The sequence below is a fragment of the Lactuca virosa genome, chromosome 8, assembly GCF_052849685.1.
Source record: "Lactuca virosa cultivar CGN04683 chromosome 8, Lactuca_virosa_CGN04683_v6, whole genome shotgun sequence".
Classification (NCBI taxonomy): domain Eukaryota; kingdom Viridiplantae; phylum Streptophyta; class Magnoliopsida; order Asterales; family Asteraceae; genus Lactuca; species Lactuca virosa.
In genome coordinates, this window is record NC_136433.1 from 82223725 (window position 1) to 82231003 (window position 7279).

The 7279-nt window shown below is 31.4% G+C and overlaps 1 long non-coding RNA gene across 14 annotated transcripts; it reads right to left on the reverse strand.

The window, feature by feature from the left end:
* Positions 1-1769: 1769 nt before the first annotated feature.
* LOC145132333 (uncharacterized) lies at positions 1770-5221 on the reverse strand. Of its 14 annotated transcripts, XR_013717996.1 has the most exons (11): positions 5142-5221; positions 4933-5037; positions 4688-4860; positions 4412-4503; positions 4064-4325; positions 3196-3324; positions 3021-3077; positions 2739-2828; positions 2523-2629; positions 2246-2302; positions 1770-2116 (listed from the first exon to the last, which is right to left on the reverse strand). It is a non-coding gene; the product is annotated as an uncharacterized LOC145132333 (long non-coding RNA). The 14 variants fall into 14 exon arrangements; XR_013717988.1 differs by having other exon boundaries at positions 2246-2629; positions 2739-2779; XR_013717987.1 differs by having other exon boundaries at positions 2246-2629.
* Positions 5222-7279: the final 2058 nt, after the last annotated feature.

The window sequence follows — 7279 nt, forward strand, 5'->3', positions numbered from 1 at the left end:
ATATGTGAATCCATTTCATACATTCTAAATCCATATCTTATTTCTAATATTATTATAATTATTATTTTAACGCTGATATGGTTATTAATTTAGTGAGTTAATTTTCTATTTAATTTATTTGGTTAATTTAAAATTAGGGCTAATTACTAATCTAGCCAAATTAATGAAGTAATTAACCATTTTTAGCCAAAAATTAAGAATTGTCCTAAAATAGCCCATGAATGCGTAGGTATTTAGAACCGTCTACTGTTTCACTAATTCGTCTACTGTTTCGTGTTTAGTACTTTTTTTTTTCTTTTCATTTTGAAGATATAAAACCGTAGGTTTTTTTAAAACCTACGGTTTTCTCTCTATAAAATACGGTTTCTCAAACCGTAGCCTACGGTTTTGGGTTAAATCTACGGTTTTTTTTAAATGAAAACTACGGTTTTGGGTTAAAAAGCTACGGTTTTTTTTTTTTTGTTTATTAGGGAGTTTTTTTTGGGAATTATTTTGATTAAAAATATTGTTTGTAAAATGTAGAGTAGTTTTTTGACAATTATTTTGTTAAAAATATTTTTTGTAAAATATAAAAAGTTTTTTAACAATTATTTTGATAAAATAATTTTTTGCTAAAATGTAGATTACTTTTTTGAATTTGTTGACTATTTTTTTTGGTAAATTAGACTATTTTTTTTTTGTAAATTTGACTACTTTTTTGCTAAATTTGACTACTTTTTTGTTAAAGCTGACTACTATTTCTTCCATTGTCTACTATTTTCTCTCATTGAAGCATCCGAAGAACAACAAGGTACGTCCATTTTTAATCAAAATTTTACCTTATTGTTGATTAGAAGTAGTTTTGTATATGGGGATAAATTTTTCTTTTGAAAAAAACCGAAAAAAAATTAAAACCTTAAGTTTCTTACGAAACATATGGTGTACAAGTCCACACTGCACAATCTGTGCATTGTGGACTTGTACACCGTAGGAAACCTACGGTTTTAATTTTTTTTTTTTCGGTTTTTTTCAAAAAAAAAAGTTATCTCCATATACAAAAACTATTCCTAATCAACAATACGGTAAAATTTTGATTAAAAATAGACATACCTCGTTGTTCTTCGGGTGCTCCATTAAGAGAAAAATAGTAGACAATGGAAGAAAAAATGAGGAAAAAGTAACCTAAATTGAAAATAAGACATTATATACTATGGGCCAATGGACCATAAAACAGTAGACGGGCCACAAAAGAGTAGTTCATTGCGACGAAAGAGTAGTTTTCGAAGGTTGACTGTAGTCAACCCTAACCTATCTGCTATTTTGTGAACTAGTTGTGGCTAATGTGTTTTTTTTTGGCTAATTGTGGATAATTATTTCTATTTAATTTTAAAAAATAAATATAAAAAAGTGAAGGTAGGAGAGAAACCATTTCCTAGGTAAAAAAAAATGATTGGGGGAGGGGAGGGGGTAAGAATGTGAAATAATGTGACACTGAGGTGGCACATAAAAACTATGGGGAACATATTTTATTGGGTTGATTGAATCCAAATATATATGGTTTCGTGAATATATGACTTCACTGTCATGTAGCTATTGTTAGATATATAACAATCAAAACTATACAATATATAAAAATCTTATTAACTAGGGAAATGACCCATGCTTTGCATGGGTCAGAATGTTTTTTTTTAATTGGATTTTTTCTAGGGGTTGCCTTTATGTGCAAAATGTCTTGCATTTCAAAGTGAATATTGATAATGTTGGTACATATTTAATAGACCTGAAGTACATAGAGAAAGAATTAATATATTTGATAAATGAATTGTTGAATTCTAACTAAAATCCATGTCTAGTGATACAATAATGACAATATTTTCATTTTAGGGTACCATTTATCTTTGATGAATTTAAAGTAGCCATGTTGAGAAATAAAGAGAAGAGGCATAGTTGGTTTTTCTTCAAATATTGACTTATTGTACAACTCACTTTGTTTCCATTTAGCATTCTTTGTTTTTCCATCTTCATTCATTAGTTGTTTGCGACTTCTTTATCAACTGCAGAAATATTGTGACTGGGTTTTCTCGTGGCTTGGTTTCTTACAAACATTTTGCTCCATCTAGATGTCATACTTTTTGCCCTGTTTGAGACATTCGGTCTTCAAATCAGATAATGAGATTCAAATAACAAAAGAGAAAAGACAGAATTATTGACTTTGTTGACAAACACAATAATTTGATGACAGAAACCAACGAAAAAACCATGATACCTGGTAAAACCTATGTTTGTTTACACTTTGCAATATGGCTGAGGTGTGTGCTGGGATCTGTAACACCCTAAACCATCATGAAAATATGAATGTTGCAATCTCATGGGATAGAGGAAATAGTTTTTGAGTAAATACTTCGTTCAGTGAAATGCTTAAGTGCCCAAATGCCATTGATTCTTTTGTATAAATTACTTGTATAATTCAAAATCCAATATCCAAATCAATGAGTAGATGATAATACTTTTTCATTGCTTAATGAATTTTAAATTTACATCACCCTTGGTCATGAACAGATCTGCTGCTTCTTGAGTTTGGTGCTCCGGTAACTCTTCATATCATTATCAGTATTTCACTCTGTACTATGACCATTAAAAACTAGAGTCGCTGAACAAAAGAATTTGAATGAAGAAATTGGAATTGTAATAAGAAGAAGCAATGAAGAAATAATCAAATGTTGATTCTGCCAAGTGGGCAAAAAATGAAATTGGCATACATGAGACTGAAGAAGATCCGAGTTGACAGTTTGGGCTAACCCTTCACAATGCAGAATAGGTGAAAAGAAAGTTAGCTTCCCGTGTTTCGACTGAGGAGCAATTTCAACGATAGGAAGATTTTCAGTATATCTCATATTATTAATGCCAAATTATGTTAAACTAATAATTATGTCAAATTATAGCTTTTTTTTTTTACTTAAGGACCTCTGTGATGACTGAAGATGCTGTTATGATAAAAAAATATCTGCCAATATCTTCAAAGAATCCTAAATTACCCCTACCTGTCAATATCACCAAATCTTCGATCATTCTGGATCTGGAGAACCATCAGGAACCAGCTGCATCAGGACAATGAAACAATGAGGGACCCAAATAGGGGTAAAAAAGGGATTTTTTTTTACAGTAGATTTGTATTACAGTTAAACAAAAATCAAGAAGCTTGAAAATGAAACTTACAATTGCTATGTTATTTCCATTGAGCAAAATCTGATCAAGCTTTGTAATCCTACGTCCTTTAGGAGTTCTCAAATGTGGATATAAAGAAGGGTAATGTCATTTTTTTGTACTCTGGAAATTCATTTTCACCTACACGGATTATTTTTTGCAAATTTGGTCCCAAAAGTTCTCTTCCAATTTTGGTCATTATTTTGAAGTTTCCTATCGATTTTGGTCCCTGTGTGGTCTAGGTTAACAGCCTTACATGTTTAATTTTTTAAAATGACCATTTTGTCCATGTAGACCACAAAGACCAAATTTGTAATTTTCTCTTAGTTAAGTAATTTACAATTCACCTTAAATAAGAAAAAGAAAAAAATTAGAAATTTGGTCCCTGTAGTATACAATACAATTTTTTTGGGGTTTGGTCTTAAGGGAAAAAAGGGCATTTTAAAAAAATTTGACATCTACATTGTAATCTCAGACAACATAGGGACCAAAATCTATACGAAAGTTCAAAAAGAAGACTAAAATTGCTAAAATTTGTTATATTCAGGGACCAAAAATGTAATTTTACTCTGAAAAATATTTTTTTTGGAGTAAATTATGTTTTTCTTCTCTGTGTTGCAGTGATTTTCTGGATTTGGTCCAAAAATGATTTTTTGAATTATTTATGTATTTATTTATTTTAACTTTTTGGTCCTTATTTGACTTTCAGAATTCCTTTTAGTAACTATTATGACTGCTTTCTGATATGTGAGTTTTGCCCATCAAGTTGATTTACAAAGTTAAGATTTAAATGGATATATAATGTTGAATATATCAAAAGATAAAACATGTTTATTAGATGGCTTAAAGATTAAGAGGAACAAAAACAACAATAACTCACACTTGTAAATATGCAGTAGAGTGAAAGTAAATAATCCTATACGCTTTCTGTATCAAGGACTAAAATTCCTGTAATTCAACATTTAAGAAATGACACATTCTTTCTTCATCAAAACTTAAAACTATTAATAACCACAAAATTTCAGTAAAATACTCATCTATTGTGGAAAATTTCAATTTATTTCCTTTACTAACGAAGAAGAAAATGTGCTCCAACTACAACCATAATTGGACGCCCTTCACTATCTGCTCCCCGTTGATACCTACAACAAAAGTAATATGTAGTAATAGCAATGTACTTCGACTATATGATTGAATATAAATATAAAGTTTTGAAAATGAAATACACCACTTAGACAATCTTCATGTCTGCTGTTTCAGAAAGAATCCCGGAGTTTGCTTTTGCAAGGTATGTAGAATGGAGTGAGTACTCGTCAGAAGCTGAAAAAGGATTAAAAAAGAAAATAGTCACCATCAGACGATGGTTCATATGTCCATTCGAAACAAACATGTTTTCCCTGAATCTTCCCTGATGGTATTTGAATCAGTTAATCAGACTACTTGATACCTAAAAGCAACAGATGAGAGAGGGCTGAAGGGACAAAGTGGAGTAGAGAGAACATACCTGGAAGCCGACATTGAGCATGTGTTGTTGAAGAGAGGGAATCAATGGAAGCTGAAGTGGGAATCTCCATAGCGAGCAGTAGAGGCAGCAATGGTGGTCTTCGTTAGTCCAGATGCAAGACGGTTTAGGGGGTACAGATCAAAGAAAAGGTAGGGTCTTCGTTAGTCCAACAACTGTTGGTGGAAGTGAAAGGTCATTGAGCGATTGTTGTGGAGCAGAGGGTGGTGGTGGCGGAAGAAACATACCTGAAACACGCTGAGGGGTTCTCCAAGTTGTCGACACTCTGTAACTGCAAATACAAAATTGATGTTGACGCTTGCAAACATTCGAATCAATCTTGAAGCTTTTTCCTGTGGAATCGAGGTACAAATAAGGCCACACAATTCCCAATTGAAGGACCTGGTGAAAAACGGAAGAGATAGAGGGATATAGATGAGGTAGAAGATACATTTACCTGGAGCACCGATTAGGGGGAGAAGCGGTCAATTAAGAGAAAGGCGGTGGGTAGGTGCTAGGTGCTCTTTGTTTTTTAACCTCTTCAAACAACTTTGATAGGCCGCGCACCACACTCGCAATATTTTCCCTCTGGCTGCAGTTGTGCGTATGCTGTGTGGCACAACACTTGACTTGCCTCTTCAGTTCAGTTTTCATTTTTTCCAAGTGTTTTTTTTAAAATTTTGGTATAACTTTTTTTTTTAAAAAACTTTGATTTTTTAAAACTTTTATTTATGGATTTGATACAATTTCTTTTTATAGATTCTACAAAATTTTTTAACTTGATTTAAAAAAAAATCTTTGATTTTTTTTTAAATTTTTTTTACGGTTTTGTTAATAATATTTTCAGTTTTAGTTGTGTCTTTTTTACGTGTGTAATTTTTTACGAATTTTATAGACATCGTTTGCAATACTTTCTTAATTATTATTATTTTTTTTATGTTTTTTACAATTAGTTTTTTTTTAGAATAAAATTGCTAGCTTCTTTATATTTTTTTAAGTTTTTTTTTAAAAAAAAGTTTTATATTTTTGTTTTTTTATTTGTTCTTTTTAGTATTCTTTCAATGTTTTAAAACTAAAATTATTAAAATTTCAATGTTGAGAACTATTTTCAGTTTATAAAATTAGTTTATTTACATTTCAGTTTACGGGATATATACACTAAAGTCCTAATATTTTCATCGATTTGACAAGAAATTCTTAAACTTTATTTTTTTGACAGTAAAGTCCAAATTACCGGCAATTTTTGACACTTTTACCCTTTTTTCCCGGTTAGCCGGTTATTAGGACTTTTTTGTCAAAAAAATAAAGTTTAGGACTTTTTTGTCAAATCGTCAATTAGGACTTTACTGTCAAAAAAATAAACTTTAGGTTTTTCTTGTCAAATCGTTGAAAATATTGGGACTTTAGTGTATATATCACCCTTATAAAAGTTTCTTCTTGCTTCGCCGCCAAATCTTGAACTAAAAAGTGGGAACAAATTATACAAACACAAACAACACATGCCTAGTCAAAAGGGTGTGAATGTTTAGAAGGGAAAGAAGGGCAATTTCATTTTTTTCGGTTTCTTATTTCTCCATTTTTGAGACTACAAAAAGCTAACACAACCCTGGTTCTTTCTTTCTTTCTTGATTATCTCCATTTTTTTCAATGTCGGTTTGTTGAGATTAAAAAAATTATTTAACAAGAAGCAAACGTTAAGGATTTCAATAGGATCTAGCTGATTAGAAAATGTTTCAATAACTCTTACGCTTAAAGAGTATCATACCATTAAATTTCTAACAAAAAAAATGATATATACACTAAAGTCCCAATATTTTCAACGATTTTACAAGAAAGTCCTAAACTTTTTTGTTGACAGTAAAGTCCTAATTGACGATTTAACAATAAAGTCATAAACTTTATTTTTTTGACAAAAAAGTCCTAATTACCGGCTAACCGGGAAAAAAGGGTAAAAGTGTCAAAAATTGCCGGTAATTTGGACTTTACTGTAAAAAAAATAAAGTTTAGGACTTTCTTGTCAAATCGATGAAAATATTGGGACTTTAATATATATCCCTTCAGTTTACTGCAGGAGTCTGAAGATGTTAAAAAACAAACATGCTTCTTATTATAGGCTGCAGCCGTATGTTCCACATCTTCTGCTATAGAGGATTGCAGAGGTGGTCTGCAGACTTCATGAATTTTCTCTTCAAAAAAACAAACATGTTTCTTATTATAGGTTGCAGCCGTATGTTCCACCTCTTCTTCTACAGAGGATTGCAGAGGTGGTCTGCAGACTTCATGAATTTTCTCTTCAAAAAAACAAACAGCACCTAGAGTCGATGATTAATAGACGGATACATTACTAAAAAAAAATTGGTCCAAAAGAAAGGAAGTATTGTTCCTTTAGGAACAAACTTTTAATCTTATTATATAATATATTATAGCTTATTAAAAAATTTAAAATTAAATCTTCTTCGATGATTCTTAGGCTGGACGGAGTGGGAGCGGGAAAGGGGTGAGGGAAGCTTCCCTCACTCTTGAACACCACTCATTGGGTGAGGGAAACATCACGCGGGAAAGAGGTGGGGGGAGGGAGTGCCGCACTCTCTCTCT